This window comes from Cyrtonyx montezumae, unplaced genomic scaffold (assembly GCF_038088225.1).
Source record: "Cyrtonyx montezumae isolate F1298 unplaced genomic scaffold, pur_monq_1.0 scaffold_16, whole genome shotgun sequence".
Classification (NCBI taxonomy): domain Eukaryota; kingdom Metazoa; phylum Chordata; class Aves; order Galliformes; family Odontophoridae; genus Cyrtonyx; species Cyrtonyx montezumae.
The window spans coordinates 2,699,404-2,724,191 of NW_027071892.1; the positions used below are offsets into that span (position 1 = coordinate 2,699,404).

Here is a 24,788-nt window from a genome sequence, read left to right on the forward strand (position 1 = left end):
ATGCTTTACCTCAGTGGTGGGGTGACCCTGGCTGGCCACAAGACCCCCACCCAGCCACCTCCCCCTTCTCAACAGGTCATGGGAAGAAGTAAGATGGAAAGGCTTGTGAGCTGAGATAAAGACAGGAAGGTCACTTGCTGATACCTGTCATAAGCAAAACAGACTCAACCTGGGGAAAGTTACTTTAATATATTGCTGATTAAAATAGATTTGGTGAGAATGGCTGAAGCTAAAACATTCCCCCCAGCCCCTCCTTCTCCACAGGCTTAATCTCACACCTTCACTCCCAGCTCCTCTATCTTCTCCTCACCCCAAGCAGCACCGGGTGGTGGGGAACGGCAGCTTGTGGGCAGCCCATAACAATTTTACTTATCCCAGATTTCAGCTTCTTCAACCCTCTTTCACCAGCTATTGTAGTTATCCACTACAGCTACACCTTTTAACATTAAAGCTCATATATGTCTTCCCATTAAATACAAACATCTCTGTTTTTACTATTTTTAGTCGTGCACGTGGAAGCGATCTTTCTTCTTCAAAGACAGTGACCAGTGAACCCTGAGGAATAAAGCCTTCCTTAAGAAAATGTCAAAACAATACATCTTCTCAGAGCATTTCCATTTCAATAAAGCAGCATTTTAATGTCTGCATTCAGATTAAATTGTGCAATAATACTATTACCAATCTATTATTCCTTTTACACGAAGAGAATGAGGGAGTGAATAATGTGCTTGACATCACACAGGAAACCTGTGAAAGAGCAAAGATTTGAAATGCAAATCGGATTAGCCAAGGTTAACGTCTGCCATCCCTTCACGTTTTGAGTTTAGCCTAGAGACAAAGCCCGTCTGGGGACAGTGCCATTGTTCTGGCGGTGGTTAAATGCAGATCACAGCTCACGGGTGGTGCTGAAAGTGCTGAGACACCATTCTTGACAGTGAGGAAAACTGGAGCAAGAGCTTTGTAGCGAGTTTTTTGGGTCCAGCTGAGGGAGGCAGGTGATGTGCTTCCACATGAACGTCAGCCGTTAACAGCAAATCATCCCTTACCAACAAGACCCCCAGTTTCCAAGACTTTCCAAGACACACTGACAACAAGGAGCATGAAAACCTGGATTGCTCAGCACTTCACTCTGTTCTCCCTTCACCTGCTGACAGTTTCTCAGTTGTACCTTAGTTGCAAAACAGTTTTGCTAATCATTGTGCATTGCTGACCATTAGAGGTCGGGGGCTTCCTGCCCTGCTGCAGCCCTTCCTTTGGGGAAGTTCTGTCCAGAGGTCGAGCAGACAGCCTATGACAGACTGCCTGAGAGGCAGTGTGAATCCCCAGGGAAAAATGGGTGTGTGGTGCTCTGGCTGCTGGGAGTGCTGCAGATGGGCTCCTGTTGAGGAGAAGCCATTGCTGTAAGCAGCCCTGCAGTGACGGGATGGAGGAATCACTGAGATGCTCCTACTCGGAGAGCCATTGCTGCTTTGTTACCACTCAGGAAGTCACTTGGTAACCCCAGAGCACCCTGTCTGCAGAACACAGGTCTGTGCTCAATGTATGAGAATATATTATGTACATGTAGAGAATGTACAGACAAATACATCTTGAGATATTTATATCTGTACAGGTGAGTGACCTGCTGGCACTAGTCAAGCATCTAATATGCACTTGCATTTTTATGGGTCCCTTACAAGAGCTCACCTATCCATACAGGGAGAGCTGGATTAGGCTGACAGTGACTGCACGTTCACACTGCAGAGTACCATCATTACGGAGGCGTTCTAGGATCTAGTACACTCTGTGTGAAGAAAGATACAGATCTTCCTACAGATAGGAAACAATGTGTTTTTAATGAAATCCTTTTTCTCTGAACATATTGTGTCTTCTGGAGGACACAGAGTTCAGATTCAGCTGCAGTTCCACGCTTGTTGTTTGCATGTACAAATGTTAGCTTAGTAATTACATGCATTCTTCATGTTTGTTGTGAAGATGGTAACCATTAGCCCTGAAATTGTTCACTCCTTGCTTTTCAGTGACTGCAGCACTGCAGTCGGAGACACCACCTTTAAGAAGGACATGGAGAAGGGCCTCATTTATCTGAGGAGGGGTGTCTTTACTTGCTCTTTTTTCACCCCTGAAGACCAGAGGAAAAAAAAGTGATGAGATCCTGAGTGTTTCCAGAAATGCTCATGCACAAGAAATTCTTCCTGTGGTGTAGGATGGCTTAAGTGCTGAAATATTTAGGACGACTTTAATGCTTAGCATGCTGCCAAGATGATGCTTATGGAAGAACTTGATGCTGTTTAAGCTCCTAGGGCTGTTTGCAGGCATATAGGAGCCAGGCACTCACTTGAAAGATGGGTCTGTTTTGCCTCTTCCAAGTGGCACTTGGCTTCCACATGTTCTCACATTTCCAGCCTTTATTGCAGGTGGGACTGGAGGACACGAAGATGCCTTTATCCTCCTGCCATACCTGGCTCCCTCCCGGCTGTGAGCACCCACCAACCTCAGTGGTTCTTCAGTCTGTGAGGGAAGTGAGTGATATTGAACCACTGTTTACCTGCATGTTGCTGAATTTCTTTTGCAATCTTAATTGCACTGTTTATTCTGAGTGTAATACTTAGCAAAGAGAAAGATTGTATCAGTCCCCTGAATAAGTGTGTCAGTCCCCTGAATATCCTGTACACTATCAGGGTACAACAAGGAAGTGATAATCATTATAAGCGAGTCCATCAGAGCTGATTGCTTTCTCTATCATCGCAGAAGATTGTTCCATGTTGTTGTGTGTAGGAGCTACACTGACATTTGTTTGAATTTCTCCCCGCCCTCAGTTTTGCTTAGTCTTTCATGTGATGGGACAATTGAATTCAATCTTGTTTTTATTGCGTGCAGCTGATTACCCTCGATCTGACTGTAGATGTTGTTAGCATGCAGTTAAGATCAGAGGGATCACGGTACGTGATACAGGCTGTGAAGCCTCACCCAGGTGTTGGTGCAGAACTGCTGGTGGAGCCAGAGCACTTCAGGTCTGGAGCCCTACACAGGCCGGTAAGGCATCGCCGTGGGGGAACTGCCCCAGTGAAAGCTGTAGCCCAGGGCTGAGAGAATCCCAGGGATGCACGCAGGACAGAGCACACACCAGCTGCACTGAGCCTTTGCTGGGGTAGGGCAGCTGTTGTGTTTTGTCCAGGCCTTGCTCAAGTCATGAATGAGAGCAGAGTGAGATTCAGCTGTTTGCTGTATCTGCTGACTTTAGAAGGACCTCAGCCAGCTGCTTACACTGTGCTCCTATCCTTGTAGGTGGGCAAAACTGTGAGATGTGCTCTTCCTGTTGCTCCCTTTTTGATAGTTTGTGTGTTCTTTGATTCAGAATTATTTTTTCTTTTGCTGCTTTGTGTTTAGGCTTTAACCCAGCGGACATAAATGTTTCTTAGAACGTGATAAAGGCAAGATTCAATCTAGGACTTCCCAAAGACAACACATATGTGATATAGTTTCCATAGCACTGGAAAATTAATAATGAATGAAGGTCTTTTCCTAATAAGGCAGCTCACTATTAGCTTGGAGAATAAAGTGGAGCCAGTTACACAGAGGCCTGTATATAGCAGGAATTATTTGTTGCAGTGTGGAGCCAACAGTGTTTTGTGACTCAAGAAACATCAGTGCCTGTGCATATTGCTGCTATTATCTTCTGTAACCATAGCATAGATAGAAATATTCTTTTCCCCATTAAAATGGCAGCTTACTATTGGTGAGCATACATCCTAATTACTGGGAACCTACCTGTCCTGTTTGGTGACTGAATGCAGCGTATCTCTTAGATCATTCATTACACAAGATGGATAATAGTGACTCAGATATGAGACATCATTCATTCGGATAGGATCTAGAGATGTGTTGCTGTAATATGCAAAGTATATGTTTGAGTGACACATGACACATAGCTCAAATCAAAGCAGAAACCACATATATGCAGTTGTTTCCCAATGAGAAGTTGTGTGCAATGTGAAAAAAAAATTGTACATGGGATTTTTCTATCAATTTACCTATTAAAATAAGATGCGTGAGTGGAAGCAGCCACATGCCATGCAGGAATCTGAAAAATATCTGCTTTGTAAATAAATCCCACCCGAAAGCTCAACCTGCTGTAGCCAGACTGTGTGCCTCACCACGGCACGGACCAGTACTTAATTTTGTAGTAGCGATTTTCCTTTCTTTTTTTCTTTTAATATAACCATTCTAAGAGCTCTGAGCTGGATGTCAGGAAACATGATTGTAACTCACTCATTGATGATGCAAGGACATAACAGTTTATTTCAAAGTTATTCACGGAATCATTGAAAATTATCGAACATCCCCTCCTGTCTGCACGGAATATCTTTATGAAAAATGTTTTCTTGTTTTCTTTTTAGTTTGATGATGGAAAATAGCTTGATATTTGAACATCAGATATTTGAAACACTACGTGGGAAAAGTCAGTGATGAAATTTCAAGAAGTTATTTAAAATACGTTGTCAGTGTTTGTCCCTTCTGACCAGCTGTTAATGGCTTTCAAGGGGACGCTGTGTCCTGCTGGCTGAGAGCTCCTTACATTCACAACAAATGCTACCTTCATGTTCACTCATCCCTGCTACCAACAATAGTATTTGTGCTTCCAACCTGGAAGGCAGCTGGGAACTGTGAGATTACCACTGAACTCTTCACGCCTGGGAGTAATGGGCCACGGCAGGAAGCACTGCAGCACAGGAATCCTTCTGTAAGAATTAAATTGCATCTCCTGGTTATCATTACACCTTAATGACTGCTACAGCAAGAACCACAAAGAAATAGATTCCCAAAGTGGAAAAAACAAAACACAGAATAGAGAAATTTCCTGCAGAGAGGACAAAGCTTGCTTTGCAGACATGACTGCAGCACTCACACCAGTGATGGTACAACTGGAATATGCATTCATGTCCAAGAGTTGTAAAATTTTCTGCTTTAGTTTATTGACTTTCTTTCTTTTCAGTAAGACAAATGGGAATGTGCAGAATTTCTGTCTGTGTGAGGCATGTGATGAAGCTGCCTTCTAGACAACCATACTGATCCCAGAAGGAAGAAGGCTGGAGCATTTGCCCTTAGGGGCATTTTGGAAAGTTAGTTACAAGCATCCACAGCCAAGTGATCGGTGTCATCGGTGAGCTCTGATGTGCTGGAAGGAGATGAATGATAGGGCGGGGTTGCAGGCCCGGGATGTTTCTGATGTAAGAAAGAGTACGTGGTCGGATGTGGCACGGTCAGAGGAATGAATTACTGAGTTTTCCTTAGAACTCTTTGTTTTAAATATGAAAGTTGAAAAGGAGATCGAACATGATTTAAATAGGCCAAAAATACCCGTTCTTCTGCAAAGACTGCTGAGTCAGACTAGTTCTGAGTGAAATGAAAATGTTTCTTACAGGTGGCTTCCTGTGGCTCCAGCAAAGGATCCTGCCACACAGGAGAAGGTCAGTGCAAATTCAGAGGTCATCAAAGGCACAAATATACCAGAGTCCCATTGCCCGCTGCCTCTCAGAAGTGCTTTGTGTCCGCACATCGAGGAGGAGCCAGGTGGGTGCTGCCAGGGACTCACGCCCACATTGACAGGGGTGCTGCCGGGGGCTCTTGAGTCACCTAATTAACTGGGTAAGTAATTAACAATAGTCCAAGAATGGAGTACGGCACTTCCTGGGAATGTGCTTGCAGCTGGAACACCTACTGGCCTTAGCACTGATAGGTGTTATGATAAAGAGATTTTGTGTTAAGAAAAGAGGATGCAGGTGGTTTCTTTCTGAACAGGACTAGGGTGTGATGATAGTAAAGCCATATTCTCCTGAACTGAGTTGGGAAAATATAAACTGGAGAAAACTGAAAAAATCACCCAACTATTTATTGTATTTGTTTCTGACAGATAAAGGAGCTTCTCTTGTTTAGGAGATCTTAACTGAGTTTGGAGCACTGAAAACATTTAGAACCATAGAGCAGAATCATTAAAGTTGGAAAGGACCTCTGAGGCCTCAAGCCCATCTGTCAAATCATCCCTCCCATACCTAATGACCCATGTCCCTCTGTGCCACATTTCCATGTACAAAGAGAGTATGACAAAAATATGTAAAAAGCAAAGCTCCAACAATTGAAAACTAAAGTACAGATTAATAATACATTAATTACTGAAATCAGTATTGCATCAAAATGGAAATTCAGACTGAAATTGTGCAAAGCACTTGTTCTATAGGAGGTGGCTTTGAAACCACGAAGATCCATCCTTTGGTGACACCCGCCTGGGTTCAGCTCACCCTGAACTGTTTGCTGGGTGCTGCCACCTGCAGTCTGTGTTGGTCCAAGGCTCCGATTCGGTGAGGGACAGAACAAACGCACACACTGTCTCCTCACTTTCAGAAGCCGCAGGTTTAAATATATTCCTGATGCTAAACAGAAATACAGCCTTAGTGATTCTACAGAATAATTTGTGAGGACTAGATTTAAAAACAACAGCAAACAAGAAAAGAAAAAAGCCAGAGCTATCTTAGATCTTTTACCAACAATTCCATCATTAATATAAGGATAGAAAGTAGTGATCACTCACGAAGTCTTTAATCTAGGATCTTTTCTTATTGCACACTACATAACGAGTACTATTTGAAAGCTATTAATCCTTTCCATCACTGAACTCAAAATAGGACATTCAGAGCTCTGTGTTTTGTTGTTTTATTTTGTTTTCTGGAGCTAAAGTTGAGGTCAGAATCTGCAGTCCTTCGTGATCCTTTATTATTTAGGCACCTTTGAAGTTATTTTTGGATTTGATCCCAGAGCCCTCTTGCATTGGAATGACCCTATTCGTGAGCCTTGAGCAGCAGCTGAGGTATCAAGTCCTTAGTAATTAAAATGATCCCGTCTACTTTATATGCAGTGCTTTCCTTGATGGAAACAAGAGATGTGATAGCTCACCTTAGAGGAAATTAGTCCTCTGCCGGAAAGTTTCCTAAAATCCCTGTCCAGTAATGTCCAAATATTTATCGGGCTGTATCTGGAACTGCCAAGAATGGCTTGCAGGGAGTTAAAGGTGTGCAAAAACAGTGCAAGGGATCAGAGAGGGAATTATCCTGAAATGAGCTGTAAGTAGGATGGTTGTTAAGGTACTTATTGTACTGTAGAACTTGCTTAATGTTCTCCTGTCAGGCTGTGAAAACACATCCTTATACTGGTGTGTGACTGAATTTAAAAGTCATTTATGCTTGGTGTAGTAGTTTAAAGCAATTTCCTGCTATTTCAGGTTTCAGACCTGCTTAACAGCTGAAATCCTACCCTTTGTAATGCAGTCCACATTCTGCAGGCACCGTGACATGAAAAAGCAAGCACATGCCCTGGAGAGGTTGCTAAATGTGATCACTGCGATCAAGTGAAAACTTCGTTTTGGTACGGAAAAACAAGAATTCTACCCGTGCTCAGCTTATGGCCGCCTAGGTGTTGTTCACTTAAGCACAGGAAATTTTTCTGGCTTACTGAGAGAGCCGTTCAGCCTTCCTTTTGTTTGGTGACAGTGAAGAAATTGAAAACCACTGCCCAACGAGCAGAAATCGTGCATCCTTAAAAGTCAGCTAGGCCAGTTAGCCCAATAAGCGCCGAGACTGGGGATGGTGTTGGTGCGTGTAAGTGTATAGAAACTGAAAGAGAAGACGAGAAGGAAAGTAAAGAAAGAATCATTGTGCTCTTAACTGTTCTTCTGTAGAAGGTCCTCCAGGATGTTAGCCCCAGCAGATGGAGATGTCGCCTGCATAGCAGAACCGAAACTAATTGGATTGCGTGAGCGTTGTTAAGAGGCAGCATTAAAGAGAGAAAGACATCTTTGTGCCTCCATGAGATGAATGGAGTATTTCAGTTCTGCAGTTATGCACAAGTTTTGAAACTTCTGATATGCTCTAATGTAATTTTCAGTTATGTTAGGCTGAAAAAAGAAGATATGGAGAACAGCTGTGGCAGGAGCCAGCTGGAGCAAGTTGTGCTGTGCAGTTAGGATTTGTTTGAGATGAAACAGAGCCCCGAAGATGGGCTCCTTGGCTTTGAGTCACTGCTGAGAAGCCCAGTCCCATTCCCACCCCCCATCTGTGGTCTTCTTGTGATTAGGCAGAGAGGAAATGCCTGAATCGTGGCCCCGGTGTGTATACACTCAACTCTTATTTTACTTGGGAACTAGGTACTAAATCATCAATATATTTTTACATAGAGATATTTAAGAGAGCGGTATTTTATGTGTGGAAAATTAATCAAGAATCTCTGCTGTCTGCTTTGCACCTGTGTGCAAATAAGAACTGTTAGCAGAAGTGGCAAAATCTGTCCCTAGTAAAAGAGGTCTGTCGTTTCTCTGCCTTCCATCTAAGGTGACATGCACCTGACATGAGGAGTCCTTCTTGTGCATTCTTTTTATACCAGAATTTCTTTGCTGTCCATGAGGTCCTGTCTTTGCTTTTCACATATTTCTGACTGAAGGATCAAAAGAAAACACTGATGTTCCTAACCAAATGCTTTCATTTTTGGAACATAAGGAATTCATGGAAGTGACAGATCAGAGAACAGGTGAATTCTAACAAAGCATGATTTTCTCAAGCAGCCTGACTTGGAAGGAGAGTGCTTCTTCTCAATAAATAACTATTAAACAAGAGTAAGTTGGGCTAGGTACCTTTGGGAATTCTGTGCACTGCTCTCTCATTAAGCTGTGCAAAAAACACTAAGCAGTGTACATACAATGCATCTATTTCCTGGTGCCTCTATTTGGAACATAACAAAGACATTATGTAAGGAATATCTCATCTTTTTCCAGACCCAATTGCCCCTGATATCCAATTTATTTTATACGCTAGGAAACTTGAGTGAATGCTAGAGAACAGCCAGTGGCATTGCTGTGAAATGCAGAGCTTTAGCTGCAGAGTAAAGAGAGTTATTTCTCTTGCTCTGTCATCTGCTTGCTGCTCTCAGTGGCTTATGGCAAAATGGCTAACAGTTTTCTGTAGCAGTAAGATAGGCCAGTGTGTTGAGAACCTCAGAAATATTATTCCTTTTCATCTTTTTTTTTGCCCTGGTGTTAGCTGAGTGACACTTTCCCATCTGCCATTGCAACCTGTCTCTGGATTGTTGCAGCAGAGTTTATCAGCAGAATTGGCAAAACCCAAATTATGTGAATGACAACAGAGAAAGACCCAGATGTTACTTCATCAACACTTTTGTGTGGGGTGATCGGCCACGTTCTGCTCAGTCTCATCAGCTTGCTGTTTTGCTCTGAACAAATGGTGCTCCTGCACTGGGGAGTAGCATGGGGCTTTGTCTCAGGGTAAAGCAGCATGTGGAGGGCAGGAAGAGAGAAAATGAACAGTAGCTCTGCACATCCAAACAACCTACTGCAAGATTTCCTTTTTGTTTGCTTGTTTGTTTGTGTAGGAAGGTATTTCTTGGTATTTCAGTGATCCTGCAGAGAAGGAGACCCAAGTGATCAGGATTCAGATTTGGATCCCCCTTCTCACTCTGCCATAAGACGACTCTGTAACGACAAGATCTACTGGAAGGAGATATGTTCATAATTTGTGTCCCTCTCTGCATTTTCCAGAGGAAGTAGCAAAATTAAACCTCAAACACACTCATAAGTCTGACAAATGATACCTTTTCCTGTTAATCTGGAAGGGTGGGTCACCAGTGCACCATCCTGCTAGTGTCTTCTGAGAGCAAAAGTCACTTTCATGATAAAGCCAAGGGATGTTGTTATTGGCCTTCCACATGTATTCCTGACAAAGTCACACACCATGATTTTAAAGAGTTTCAATACAGAATAAGAGAATGCAGAGATTATTTTCTGCATTGGTGGGAGTCCCACACCAGTACCCTGTGCACCTTCTGAGCCAGCTAGCAGTAGTATAGTACGGGCTTTCTGGCTTAAGTTTGAAGCAGGATTTAAAAGTTTTGGAGTATTTTTTGAGTGATGACACTGTACTGTCACTTCAAGCCTGCAGCATCTAATCCTGTCCACCACTTTAAAAGGGTTTTAAGGTGCAGAGGTGCAGCATCTAATCAGTGAGGGATGGCTTGTGTCTAGAACAGAATATACCCAAATAGAAAGCTAAAAGCAAAAGGCAATTTCTGGTGATGGTTATACAATAGATAATGTGTTCAGCCTTAATTGTGTTTACAGTAAATGGAGCCCTTGAGGGAAAACTAATATGAGCAGTTTCTCAGTCAAGAGAAGCTTGACTCTCAATCAAGAGGAGCCACGGAATAAGTATGGTTTTAAAAAAAATTCACGCTCTGCTAGTGAGGTTTTCAATCTTCCAGAAGGCAGGAACATGGTGTGCAGTAGTGGCAGCGTGAATGTTCAGCTGTTACGGGGATATTGACTACAGAAGGCCTGATAATAGGGCACAGCATCAGCAGAAATGGAAACATCCAGGCCTGGCAGCATTGCAGTTTATATGAGGTAGGTAGGTAGAGCATTTTCAGAGCAGGGAGGTAGTGCATTTTCAGAGTTGGCAATATCTTACTTCTCTGTGTTACCTTAAGACATAATCCCTAATATCCCAAGGGCCTGCAGGCCAGGAACAGAAAACCACTGGTTTAGAGATACAGAGCAACATGGGAAGGTAGGCCCTTGTGATACCCGTGTCTGGATGATCCCATGAGATCATCTGTTCCTTTACACATTAGAACAACTTTCTTTGACTATTTTTTTTGGTTTTTTTTTTTTTTTTTTTTTTTTTGCATTTTGACCTCACTTCTGTGAAGAGCTCTTTGCTTGCACTGTTGTCAGTGGATTGTTAGAGCACTAAAGCTGAACTCATTCACATACATAGAGACCTATGCCATTGTATGGGAACTGTTGAATCACGGCCTGAACCACTGATTGATCACCTGAGGCGAGCACTGAGTCAGCCAGGAGAGCACAGGTGAAGGCAATGCACCTGTGTGACCAGAAGGGGTGGAGTCTGGCTCCAGCTCTCCCAGACCCCATTTAAGGGCTGAACAGCACTGGGGAAGGATCTCTTGTTGGAGATTCCTCCTGTTTGGAGTTTCAGGTGAGCCTTGACCTTCAGTGGCAGGTGAGCCCTACCTAATTTACCAGTTGTCTTTATACCATCTGGATAAGCAGTACAAAAACATACTGTCCACCTTTATTATTTTGTGTGGGTATTATTCTTTCAGGGTATTCACCCTACTGCCACATTCCTGCTTGACTAAGATACAGTGTTTGTAATTCATCTATTGATGGCTGTGGTTACGTCTCAGATCACTGCTGTGCATAGGCTTCTAAAACGCATCCCAGCAAAACTCCTGGGCTTTCAGCATCTTCCACTTGCTGTTCTGTCTTTCCACTATGCAGCCATAATTCTGATATGGATTTCAACAGAGACAGAAGGTGGGGTTGGCACACAGCATGTTTCTACTGTTGCTTGTTGTTTTTTCCATTTGCATGGCTGCAGTGGAAAACTGAGAACAATTTCACTTTGAATCAGCTCAAACAAAACAATAAAAAAAAGACATGAATTGAAAAATATGCATTGCACCGAATAGAACACTTTGTTTGGTATGAAGCTTCTATGCCACGATGTAGAATTTAATTCACAATTAATTAACAACTGGATAATAGTAATTAAACTAAGCTGTCTAAACCTGTTAGTGAGGAGGCATTGCCAGTGGCTGTTGTGTGATAGCATTGGTAGAGTAGGAGCAGGTGTAACATCAGTGTGTGGAGTCAACCCATTGCTCACTGCAGTGACCTTAGTGAGCACTTCTATCTGTGCCTGCCTTATTTCATTTTACTCAAGTGAATATTACCCAAGCACGTCAAGAAATTGATGAGTCTAGGTTAAGTACTGCACCACATACAAAGATTTATATGATTAAGAAAATAATTCTTGCATAGTGAATTCTAACCTGTCAGAATTTGAAGCTGCGAGTGGAGAGTTAATGGAAAAACAGAAGGCTTCTGTTATTAACAGGAACAAAAAGAGGAAAGGGAAGAAAACAGAAACAGAGAGGACTACTACATCGCTCTTGTCATCAAGATACATCACTGATACATATAGAAACCCTAGAGAAAAACAAAGAAACCCTAGAGAAAAACAATAAGCTTCTTTTTACTTTGGTTTTTATCGTGTGACATTGTTTCTACTGGTGGCAACAGTTCCATTTACTTCAACTGAAACAGAAGTAAACTCTGAGATAAAGTTAATCTGTAATTGAACTGAATACAGTGTCATTCTGGAAAAGAAATCAGAGCTAGCTAGTACTTCTGCTGCATATGGATTTTCTGTTGTCAAGAAGCATAAGGATGTAAGGCACCTCTCATAGCTGACTTTGTCATTGATGCATTCTGCAGGGTATGCGTGGGTGTGTGACTATTGTACTTGAATGTTATACAGGCATATGTATATACATACATATACCTCTATAGGCTTACTGTGAAATCCTTTCCATATTCTCAAAGGATATTGATTCGAGGAGTTAAAAGCATGAGGACAGCTATGTGGCTGTAAGGTGGTAAATGGATGAGGTGGAAGCTGATAGGATGAACTACAAGAGTACCTGTATGCAAGAGCTAGTATATAGTATTTACATAACATTTATGTAAAATATAACTTAATTCAAACAATGTATTCTTATGCTTTCCTACTGAACTTATCTTTTTTTTCCTGAAGAATTCTGACTAGTGGAAGGAGAATTAAATATAGGAAATTTTCTGATGAAAGAAAGCGTCCTTATCTTGGTCTTTGTCAGCTGCCATAGTGTTAGCATGGCATTGTCAGTTAAAGTATGGTGATGCCTGTTCCTGCATGCCTAGCTTCCATTGTCAAAGGATCCCAGGCTGTCACTACACAGAGCATTCACGAAGTGCTGCTCAGTGCTATGAAAAATAGCCCTCTGTAAAAGGAGAAAAGGAAATAATTAAAAGAAGCTGGTTCTGTGAATGCTCCTTTCTGAACCCTCCTGCTCCTTTCCCCACCATAGCAGGAGGGAGAAGCCAGGATGGAGGCTGAGACCCTGAGGGCTCAAGCTGCTCGCGTTAGCAGAAGCCAAACTTTTAAAGAAGCGTTTTTCTTGAGTGGTTCTTTCTCAAAATAGATACAGGCAGGAAGTAGTGAAATGGATAGAAAGAAGTCGGAAGCAAGGTAGCTGAGTATTTCTTGTTTATCTGTTTGAAACACAAGCATTGGAAAGTATTTCCTTTTGTTGATGATGGAATTCACAGTTATTGTTGGGGAATGTATGTTTAATGTCATCACAAGGGCTTTTCTGGTTAATCAGAGCTGAGAATAACTGTAACCAGCCCACTCTGCTGCAAAATATTGCATTGCTTTTGCATTGGTACTCTAATAACTTCTGCAGAAACAAGGTCACACACACACACACAGAAACTGAGTAAGTTTTTTAATTGACCTTAGCTGGCACTAATTCAAGAAACAGATTAGTTTCCTGAAGAGTCATAGCATCCTCAGTGTTCTAAGTCCTTTTCCCAGTAATGACTATAGGGCAGTCTCAGTATGCATTCATCTCATAGATTTAGGGCAGGCTGAAAATTTTGCTTCTCACTTGCTCTTTTAATGCAACATTTACTCGCTTTCTCCTTTAAAGTTGCATGGGTTTGGAACTGCCTTTGAACCTTCCCACCCCCCAGCATTTCTGAGTGTTTGCTTTATATTTGATCTTCTGATGAAGATTCAAAATAAAAGCTTTTCCTTCAGTTTTATATCTCAAGCTCTTTGTCAGAGATTGGGGTCTTGTACACACCTGCAGAAAGCATATTGAGTTCTTTGCTTGAAGGACAGCTGACATATTGCTGTACCTTTCTGTGCATATTTATGCTGATAAAAAGTTGTTGAAAGTGAGTATACCTGTAGGTGCTCAGTGCAGAGCTTTACTGTGATGCATTTAACTATATATTGATGTATGTGCTTACATGTTTTGTTATATGGGAACCCCTCTCTTGACAGTGATTGGAAGGACTTCCTTCAGCGTGGATACAGCACCAGTATAAGCAGAACAGTATGCAGTTATTAGCAGTCATATTCTTCTATGTCCCTGAGTATTTTCAACACCAGTAAACCAATATCTCCCTTTTTATCAGGCATCTGATCTGTAAAGCTACTGAGAACTGTACAGTTCTATTTAAGTGCATTCACCTTTATCTGCTCATTCCATTCATCTCCTTGCAAGAAGACAGGTGTTGTGGCTTAACCTGGCAGATGGTCAGCATCACACTGTTCACTCATTCTCTCCCTTCCCAGTGAGTTGGGGGGGGGGAGGGAAAGAAGCAGAACCTGTGGAATGAGATATTGTTTTCCTTTTCTGTATCTTAGTAAAAAAAATTAATGGTGATGATTGTGTATATGTATATGAATGTATATAGCAAGTAATGCACCAGCAATTGCTCACCACCCCTCAGCTGATGCCCAGCAAGCTTCACGAGTAGCAGAAGAGATGAACTCCCACCCCCTTCAAAACTCCTTCCACGTGATGTCATGTGGTATGGAATATCCCGTTGGGCAGTTTAAGTCAGCTGTCCTCATTGTTCCCTCCCAGATCCTTGGGTCCTTTGCTGAGAATGGCCCTGGCTCTGTCCAACACTGCTTAGCAGTAATTACGAATATTGGTGTGTTATCAACATTGTATTCCTCCTAGGACCAAAAAACATAGCATCACCAGACATTGAAGCAAACAGTTCTGTCCCAGCTGAAACTAAGATAATGTCTGACATCAGTTGTCGCTACCCTGGACTTAACCAAAAGGGCAGTGCAGTGGTCTTTATTGTGCAGCATTTTTAAATAAAACAGCTACATTTTTCCCAGACTCCATTCTGTTCCACAGTTGAAAAGTATTAAGTACTGTAAAAACACTATGCAGAGATTGTGGAAAGTATAAACAATCTTTTTTTCATATGAGCAAGCTGGGGTCACAAAACCTGCAGTACCACTGTTCATCAAGTAGTACAACAAGCCAGATCAATCCTGTTACTCTTGTTGTAAGGAGAGGGTTACCTTTTTAATCCTTGTACAGAACATTCTCCTATTTCTGTGAACCAAAATCTTTCTGACTCTCTCAAACCAAGTTTTTGGTGCCTTTTGAACTACCACATAATTGTAAATCCCTTCTGTTGTTCAGACATGCATATTTGCATCATGATCTAAGTGTCAAATGTGGTGTATAAAACTCTGGGCCCAAAGGAAAGTGGTGCTAATGTACTGTCACAGTTAAGCTTGCATTCATGGGGCCCATAAGAGAAATGCAAAGGAGGAGAGTACTGTTATCTGTTAACTTTGCCATGCTCAGTTTTCTTCCTGTAGCTGTTGAGCACATTATGAGCCTTGCTGGGATCCCAGTGGAGACTATAGAAATTTTATTGTCATCTTCGGTCAGAGCAAAATAGTTCTCTGCATTGAAAGGTGTTATATAACTCAGTGCTTCACCACAGATGTGGGAGAAGTGGGCTTTGTTCTATTCTCCTGTCTGAATGGATTTGAGCCTACATCTTGCATGTTCCTCTCTTCTGGATCTGCATGGTCTTCAGTCTTAAAGCCCTCTGCTGTTATAGTTCCCTTTGCTAAAAATGGAGAAATTTTATTAATACAGTGTGAAAAGAGTTTGAATATCACGTACTGATGAAGGGAATTTTCTGGATGAGTAGAATCTTGTACTTGAGGTGCTCTTCAGATGACTTGTACAGTCTGCTTGAGCCAACGGAGGCCAGTGGAGAGGGAAACACCGAAGAATAGACAGTCTCATCTCCCCTGGGAATCCCCTTAGTTGAAAATTCTCACATTCAACTTCAGTATCCTGTGCTTTCAGCTACTAGTAAGGGGAAAAGCACCACCCTCCTTTGGTTATTGTTTTGCAGAAAGAAATGGGAGATATTTGGCTCTCGAAGGGAGGGAGGGTCAGGAATCCTATTCAGAGAAAGAGGAACGTTTGGCTGAAAGTACTTAAGTTCAAAAGGTGACTGAAGTCGCACTTTTCTGACTGTCACATATGTTTTGTATTACATCAGCCCACACATACTCTATAGTGTAACCAATTCCAAAACTTGTGGCCGAACTCAAAACCTGTGTATACTTCTACATGCATCTGCTGTGTGGTTTGCACATGCCAGCTTTGTAACAAGACGCCTTTTAGATGGATGTTATTCTGCATATGTAGAACTTAACACATGTCCACTACCTTTCAAGAAGGAGTATTACTATTTTGACTTTGTGAAAGTTTCATTTAATTCTAGGGGGAAAAAAAAAAGATGCTACCACCATGAAAGGTATAAAAAGAACTCTTTATAATAAAGTCAGTTTATCTCAAAGCAGTCTGCTCTTTTTATGGCTTCAGCATTCCTCTAATGAGCAGGTCAGAGAGTTTTGCCCTGCCTCTTCATTTACTGCACATTCTAAGGCTGTTCAGAGTTGTATCTAAAAAAAGAATTGATGGGGTGGATGAATGCCATGTCTGATGTCAAATATTTAAACCTGGCAGGCTTTCAAGAGCGGCAGGTCTGTTAGCCTGTGGAAACACCTTTGTTTGGCCTTAGATGACCTGTTAGTTTTCAGAGGACTTGAGATAATGCGTATATGAGATTTTATGAACAGTGTATTTTAAGAGAGAATGAAGACAGAGATGCAAACAGGGAGTGTTTTGTTGCTTATATCTTGTAGATTGGAGCAAATGATCATACATTAAGAAATGTATTTGGAAGTATGTATTTGTCTTTCCCTTGTGTGGGAGCAAGAATGCTAATGGGATTGATGCCCAAAGTAAACACAGATATTCTAAGCCATATATCATAGTGATCATAAATACAGGAAATCATTTCTTGTTACTTGGAGAATAAAAAATGCAGTCTCTGCTACAAGCTTCTGGGTATAGGAGCACAGAGAACTCTCTAGACACTGGAATACTGGAGTTTTGTACTGATTTCTCCATCACACGCTTTTCTGTCTACATTTTCTTTCACTTAACAGTTCTTATACTATGGGAATTTTACTTTGTTGGTATTTTTTTCCACAAGAAAAGAATTCCAACTGTTGCTTTTTTTCTTGCCGGAGAGATTGTTGAATTTGCTGCAACAGTGTTTTGAAAGAATCAAGGTCACACAGCTCATAGGAGCTAGTTGTTTTCTGAAAGAAAAAGTAACATCAGCCCTAGGGATGTAAAGCTATTTATACCAGTTTAATCTTAGCTATGACAAAGAATGTGATGATAATGAACAGAGCTCTTTGCAGGATGTGAAGTTTAAACATAGATGAGACCTCTTTGCAGTTTAGGATCTACATAGAACAGATGCTCCGGGGAAAGAGGAGAACAGAGCTTATTCTGAAGGTGGTACTCGGGTTAGTGAGAAGATCTCAAGGTACTTTTGCAAAACAGATTTCAACGGTCACTTTCTGGGCAGTCGTCTTATTGAGAGGGTAATCTTTAAATAACAATCATCATTTTGTTATCCAGTCATTTATTTGAACGAGTGCTCAACTCCTAGAAAAAGCTACCTTCCTATGGCCTAGAAGAGCAATATTTTTAGGCTGTATGTGGCAGACGATAGAACTGAGAACTAAAATGAGATTTTCTGAAGGGCCATCACCTGGCAAAGCATTACTTACGCTCCTTCCCTATCTTATTATTTATATTAATTGTGTACGATCACATTTTAATATGTGATATTGCTCTTTACTAGTCTATCAGGAGAGGCAAAGCAAGTGGGATTTACATCACTGATGAATCTCTTTTCTAGAAAATGTTTCCTAATTCAGTGGTACATGCTAGAAATGCATAGTATTTTGTGTCTATAGTGACATGCTGTACTTTGTATACAAAGTGTTGTTCAGTTCTTATTGATCACTGTGTGCAGATTAATTTATTCTTAATATACTGTACTTCATTTCTACTACTTTCATTTCTATGAAACTTGCTGGGATGCTGCATCTTGTCTTCAAATGTTCATGATGTTTGTCTCTCAGTTCCTGGCCAGACACTAGTATGCATAAAGCAAAACGTGGCACAAGCTCACTTACAGATGCCTTTAAAGAATGTAAATCAAGCTGCCTTCTTGACTTCTAATGTTAAGTTCATAGCAAACAGGCCTGATAATGAACGTGGTGCTGAAGCTGCCAGGGCACCCACTGGAAATACAAGAGAAGTTTTTGGGAAGGGCAGAGGCTGGGGCAGTTTGAGGATGTGTGTCTCCAAAGAGCTGCTGGGCAAGCAGAAGTGGCCAGTGAGGAAACATGTGGTAATGACTGAGAGTAAAAATATTGCAGATTTAAGGGGGAAAAGATGCTAACTGAAGGAGGAGCAGGGACAGATATTTTATTTCTGATGTAGCTGGTACTTAGAAAATAAAAAGCAAATGGCCTTGAATTGCTACCAGAAAGGTTTCTGGGTTATTTTAAGACTGCCTAATGCATGTGAAGTAAAAACACAAAGAAGAAAAATCATATTTTGGTCTTAAAACGCCACAAATTTCTCAGTGCTTACTTCACTGAAATCTTTGTTGTGTCTCTACTCCATTTTTTTTTTTCCGAATGGTATTTTTCCTGAAGTAAAAACCAATATCCTTTTGGCTGTGAAGATAAGAGATCTGAAATAACAGATTGGAGAGCTGAATATTAGGTGCTTGCCTCAGGACCAATGAAGACACAACCTGCCTGGCCCTAAAATACTAGGCAGCTGAGTAATTTCTGTCTCATTTCATTAATTATATGATTCTGCTGCTTATGGCAAACATAATCTTTATTTAGAAAGAGCAGAACCTGAAAACAAGCAAGAGAAAAAAATCCATGTGCAAAGACTGGATGGACTAATGAACAGCTCCTACCAAGCTGATCACTAATGACTCCTGTGTTGGCATGGAGTCCCTTCCTTCTTAATAAAGGTGACAGAATTTCACCTACATGCAAATCATGGGTGGAAGAGACTGGAAATGTTGTAGTATAAGAAAAGGAATGATAACCATAAGAAGATAAGCCTGCTAGTGGCCAGCTCCTGCCAGCTCTCACTACTTCTGTGGCCAAGTGATGTCTGGCTGCAGCCCAGAGCTAACTTGAAAGCTGACCTACTCCTTGTGCATGACATAGTGTCCCACATTTGGCTGTGAGGGTATGGGACTCATTTCTCATCCTACTATTAAAAATGCTCTGGATATAATAACTAAGTCTGAGGACTAAATCCTCCTTCTGAAGGAAAGGTGGAAAGATGTTTGGCTAAGTTCTAACTAGTCTAGTCTCTAGTCTAACTAACAAGTCGTGTTAGTGTTACTCTACCTGTACAGTTATGGCAGCTGGAGCCTTTATTTTCATTATTTCAAATATGTGAAGTATTTGCAGGGTTATTTGTGTTGTAATTATATTATCTGAATTCTAAATCCTAAGGATATTTATGTTTTTGGAACATTTTGTTTCCCTGATCCTGGTGCTATGATTTATCTGAGAATAGCAATGATGTCCTCAGTTCCTACACTTTGCAATCTGAATAGAAGTCATCTCAAGCATGATTCAAAGTTAAGGATGATTAAGACAGTGAGAGCACACAATCACTTGTCAGAGACTGGCTATGAAAAACTGATCTTATAAAATAGGATGACTCTATCCAGTTGTATAGTAAACAACTTTCAGTGAAAGGTGAATCACATACTTTCAGTTTGGCACATTGGTGTTGCAATTTCCAGCTGGCATTGTGGTTGGATACAAGAATGTAAAGCACAACAGAGCACTCTGAACTGAGGTGTACTTAGTACGCCACATCTTAAAAGTGTTAAGGGTGCTTTTCCTTCTATTCTCTGCAATTTGATTGCTCTTACTATTAAGAGCCTGCTGCTTATTTCCAGGCACAGTTCATTCATGTCCAGCCTATACTGCTTGTACCAACCATATCTTGTAGATGAAATAGTTCCAAAAATTGGTTCAGAAGCAGGAACTGGAAATCCTCTGTGGTGTATGAAGCTGTCCTAGATTAACTCATGCTTTTCTAATAGTGGTGGCCAGTATTCACCCTATGTCAAGTACCAGCACCCATCTAATTGTTGAAGCCACCTTATCCTCGCTGCTGTTCATGAATGTATTTCACCCACCTTTACTTAATGAATCACATTAGCTGATACATTTTCCCCCTACACACTCATTTCCTTGTCTTAAATTTCGTAAGTAATTGCAGTCTGAATACATTAAGTGAATGAAAAGTGGTATAATGTTGCTATTCTATCAAGAAATCCTTCTGGCTATTTTATTTTATTTTTTCTCCCATTAGGATTGCTGAGGGGAATGCTCTGTCCCAGCAAAAGCCCAGAGCCATGACTCAGTAAGCAGGGGATCAGTCGGCCAGAAAGGGGAGAGGGAGGACAGCCCTGTGGTCACCTCCTGTCCTACCAACTTGCCTTGCTGGACCACACTGACAGTGGTGCCTCAGAGAGGATTCCCAGCCCTGCCTTTGCTGGGGAAGGAGCCGACCACCCCACACCAAAGATCAAGAGAGCAAGGTAGGCATATGTGCTGAAAATTATTAACTGCTGGTCATTATTCATTGTTCTGTGGGAAAGGGGAGGGAGACAGCTCGGAGTTCAGAGGGAGGCTGGAATCTCTCGTCTCCAGTATTTGGTGAAAAAAGCAGCAGGCAAAATCTCATTTCCTGACTGTGATACATGCACACACACACTCTCACAGAGTCCTCCAAACTCACAATCTGGTATTGAAAACCAGTCTCGTGACTGTGGACGTGTATTGTTGCATATTTTCCATATGTTATGCACATATTTTTGGAAAGAGGATAGAGAGAGGGTGAAGGAAGACAACTCATGACTGCTGACTTTTGAGGAAAGCACAGGTGTAATCCCAACCTGTGTGTCTGGAGGAATTGCTCTGAGCCATGCTCACTTATGTAGTGTTTTCCATTCATCCTCTTCCACCTATTAAAAAAAATCATTCTGGTGACACAATGCAAAACAGAAAAGATTTCTTTTTTTTATTTTTAATTACAAGATGTACAATTAATATTTTAAGCAAGAGAAGTCATCAGTCTCTTGACTGTTTATCTTATAAAGGGATAAAGTTTTCTGTGGAACAGAAGTAGACTCTTTGGAAGCAGACTGTGTGGTTGACATGGAAAGCTCATTTGTACAACCTCCCCTAGATCCTCAAGATCACACACTTCTTACTGTGTTAGTACTTGTTTTTCTGCATTAAAAAAGCCTACTCACTATCTGTTTGCAGCAGGTTTAATCCAAGTTTCACATCACTGCTCCTTATGTGATTATGGATGGCTAACAGACAGTATACTTGTCTCCTGTACATATTAACTTTGTAATGATATGAGGACATGCTTTGGTATCCCTAAGTGGAGGGAAAAAAAAAAAAAGCCCTGCAACAATTCTGTACCTGAGCTATCTTTTTGAAATTGTGCTTTAAAGTATCATAGCTTAATATCAGCATGGAAAATTGAGCACAAATGGAAGCACTGCTAAAGCTGAATCCAGGATTCTGTCCCTTTAGAGAACTGCCCAAGAGAGCATGTTGTCTGGAGCTTTTGGCTCAGTTGAGACGGCGAGGTGACTGGTGAGAAATCATGTATGCAACAGTTCTGACAATTTGCAGCAACCAAATGAACCAGAGTTGATATTGCACATAAGCTCTTGGATCTCACTTTGTTTTAAATGATCCTACGAGGGCCATGAGAAGTACCTGTAGCCCAGCTTCTTGCATTCTGTAACTGGTTCTGACCTTTGGTGACAGCACTGCCCTGCCCTGGCATCATTCAGTCATTCTCATGTTCCTATTCAAATCTATTACAATTAACTGAGAATCTCATTGCTCCAGCACTGTGTCATCAGTTACCTCGCTGCAGCTTTTTTTTGAGGCCTAATTGTGGCAGCTTACGCAGCTCTGGTTCACATGGATGTCAAGCACATCTAAATGATACTAATGCAGAGCACATGCATGTGCTTTCCTGGCAGCTTGCACCACAGTTAAATTGTTCATTCTACCTCACTGCAAAATTCAGGAGGGTTTACCAGGACTCTTCTGAAAAGTCATCAGTCTCTGGCCTTATGATCCTTTCATTAACACCGTTTTCACACAATCATAGGATGGTTTGGGTTGGAAGGGACCTTGCAGCCCATCCAGTTCCAACCCCCTGTCCAGGGCTGGCTGCCCCACCAGCTCGGGCTGCCATGGCCCCACAGAGCCTGGCCTTGGGCACCTCCAGGGATAGGGCACCCACTGCTCTGGGCAGCAGTGCCAGGACCTCACCACCCGCACAGCGAAACACTTCTTCCTTACATCCAATCTGGATCTCCTTTATTCCAGTTTAAAACTGTTCCATCTTGTCCTATCACCACAAGCACTGGGAAGAGGTCCATCTCCAACCCTGTTGCAAACCGTCTTCATACCGAAAGATCCCGGGACTTCACAGAGCCTTCTCTTTAGATGCGACGGAGCTCTTTCAGCTTTATCTTCTTTCAGCTCACTACTGACACAGTACTGTTTGACGAAGAGGCTGAAGGCCCAGCGCATTCCTCTCCTTGGCTGTTCCCAGGAGAAAACTTCCCCTGCGCGACGAGGCGCGCTGTGCGCGTGCCCTCCGGGAGCACGGGGTTGGCAGGAGAGGGAAAAGCTGCCAACCCCGGCCCGAAAGAACCACCGCGCACCTCCCCCTGCGACAGCCGCGTCCCCCTCAGCCGCCTCGGGCTCGGGGCAGGGCTCGGGGCGGAGCGGGGCTGCGGGGCTGGGCCCTCCCACCGCCTTATAGCGCGGGGCCGCGGGGCCGAGCTAGTGCTGTCTGCTCGCGGCCGGGGCGGGTCCTGTCCTCCGTGCGAGGTGAGCGGGCGGGGGCTGCCCGAGCGGGCTTCGGTCTGGGGTGGGCGCCTCAGGGGCGGGGGGCGGCGGCTCAGCCTCGCCCTCCCTGTGCCGATGGGTTGGCTTCACTTAAGGCTACTTGCTTCTTCGTGGCTTTTTTTTCTTTTCTTTTCCCTTTAGTAGCTGGGGATGTGCTGTTGAGGGCTTTCTTCCGCCGGGAGGAGCGAGCTCCAGCAGCGCTGGGGCTGAGAGGGCCCTCAGCAGTGTCCCGGCTCGGGCTGCGCGGCGGGCGGTGAGCCGGGCTGCGGCTCCTCGGGTCGCTGGGTCTGGACGCAGCCCTTGCTCCGTGGTGTTGGAGCACAGGACGTATGCGCGTGTCACTGCTTGCTCTCAGGGAGAAGCCTCCTGGTTTGAGCTTTGGATCTGTGCTTCTGAATTTGCCTTCTAAGAGAGGGGGCTAAGGGTATTTGCTGCTGTTTTTGCTGGAGCTGCAGGGCTACTTGGGAGAAATGTGTGCTGAACCCTCGGTGGAGCTGGGCTCGGTTTCCTGAGAAAACTTTGGGGCTGCAGTGATGCGATACTCCTGATGAATTATTTTGTCTCATTTTATTTGCATTGGTGTGGTTGAAAAGTTGCTGTTTATTCATTTGTTGTTTTTGGACTGCTGTTCTAACGTCACCTACTCATTTCTCTTTTGTTTGGCAAAAGAGTAAAAGGAGAGAAAACGTGGCTCTGGCAAGCAGCCCCTTTCAGGAGCAGGGCCGTGGCTGACACTTGGCCTGCAGCCCTGTGTGCATCGGGGAAAGCGGTGTTGTGCCACCTCTGCCCTCGTGTGACCTGTGCACTGTGCACCTGCTTCTGGCTGCACGAACCCTCTGCACTGCCCTGAGCATCTGCTGCTGTAGCTTTCCCATGGCTGTATTCATTTCCAACAGCAACATCCTCCTTTATTTGCATGCGTGTATGCACAGATATATCTGCACGCAAATAACTTTAAAGCAGCCCGATAAAGATGGGTAACACAGAGTTCTGTCTTCTTTTGTGGCTGCTGCTGTTTGGGTAGAGGTGTACGTCTTACAAAGCCAGTCTTTGTGTGCTGCAGGAATTGCACGTGGCATGAGTGTGAATGCATCTAATGCTTGTAAAGCAGTATTATAGCAAACCATCAGCGTCGTGGTGTTACGCTGTGTGACGTGGGGCTGTCTGAGTGGATGGTGGCGTTGGGTTATTTGTAGGCAGAGGTTGCTCTTGGTGCTAAATATGGTCACGGGATGCAGGTCAGTGATCTGAGAGGGATGGGTGCTGGAGAGGTGAAGGGAGCCTTGGGGCAGAGGTGCTGGTTCTTAGAAGAACCGTCAGATGTAATCTCTGAGAGGGGATTAAAGAGATTAAACAACACTGGTCAAGTTTAATGCTTAAGTGTGATAACCTGTGTGAGAGTGCAGCAGTGTTCCTACTTGGGAATGTAAGTGCAATAAGAAATTGACCAACAATCAGGCTAGCTGTGGCTGGTGGGCTTCAAGGGAAAGCTGTCACTGGTTTTACTTTCTTCTGCTTAAGTTTTACTGGATCACTGCCTATGGGATAGACTCAGCAGGGAGTGATGGTGACTTCTCAAGGCACAGAGGAGGGAAGGCTGTTGATCATTAGCGAAATTGGATGAGATTGTAACAGTTCATATCTGCACTGATAAATACTCTGATGTTGGTGGAGGTCTGCCCTCACCTGGTGGGTATCTGAGAAAGTCTAAAGAGAAGTGCTAAGTTTGAAAAGTGCAAAACCCCACAACTTCCTCCTCAGGAGAGCAAGCCCTGAGCTCTGCATATGGTCGTTGTAACCCTGGGTTGGTAGCTGCCTTCTCATGTGCTGCGCAGGGGTGGTGGCAATCTCTGGGGAGAAAAAAGGAAGTAAATAGCTCTCTTTCTGTGTATATGAGATTTAGGAAAAAATCTTCAAATTCTGCTTTTTGCAACAGGTTGTGGTGGAAACAAAACA

The 24,788-nt window shown here is 42.9% G+C and overlaps 1 protein-coding gene across 2 annotated transcripts in view; it reads left to right on the forward strand.

Moving 5' to 3' along the window:
* The window catches only part of CARHSP1 (calcium regulated heat stable protein 1), a 172,678-nt gene that overhangs the window by 124,088 nt on the left and 23,802 nt on the right, over window positions 1-24,788 (forward strand). The window contains exon 1 of one of the 2 annotated variants that reach the window (XM_065732334.1): window positions 22,783-22,814. The exons of the other annotated variant lie outside the window; for it this stretch is intronic. The gene's annotated coding sequence lies outside the window, so the exon portion shown is untranslated. Of the gene's footprint in view, window positions 1-22,782; window positions 22,815-24,788 lie in introns of those variants that run through there. 2 annotated transcript variants of the gene reach the window in all.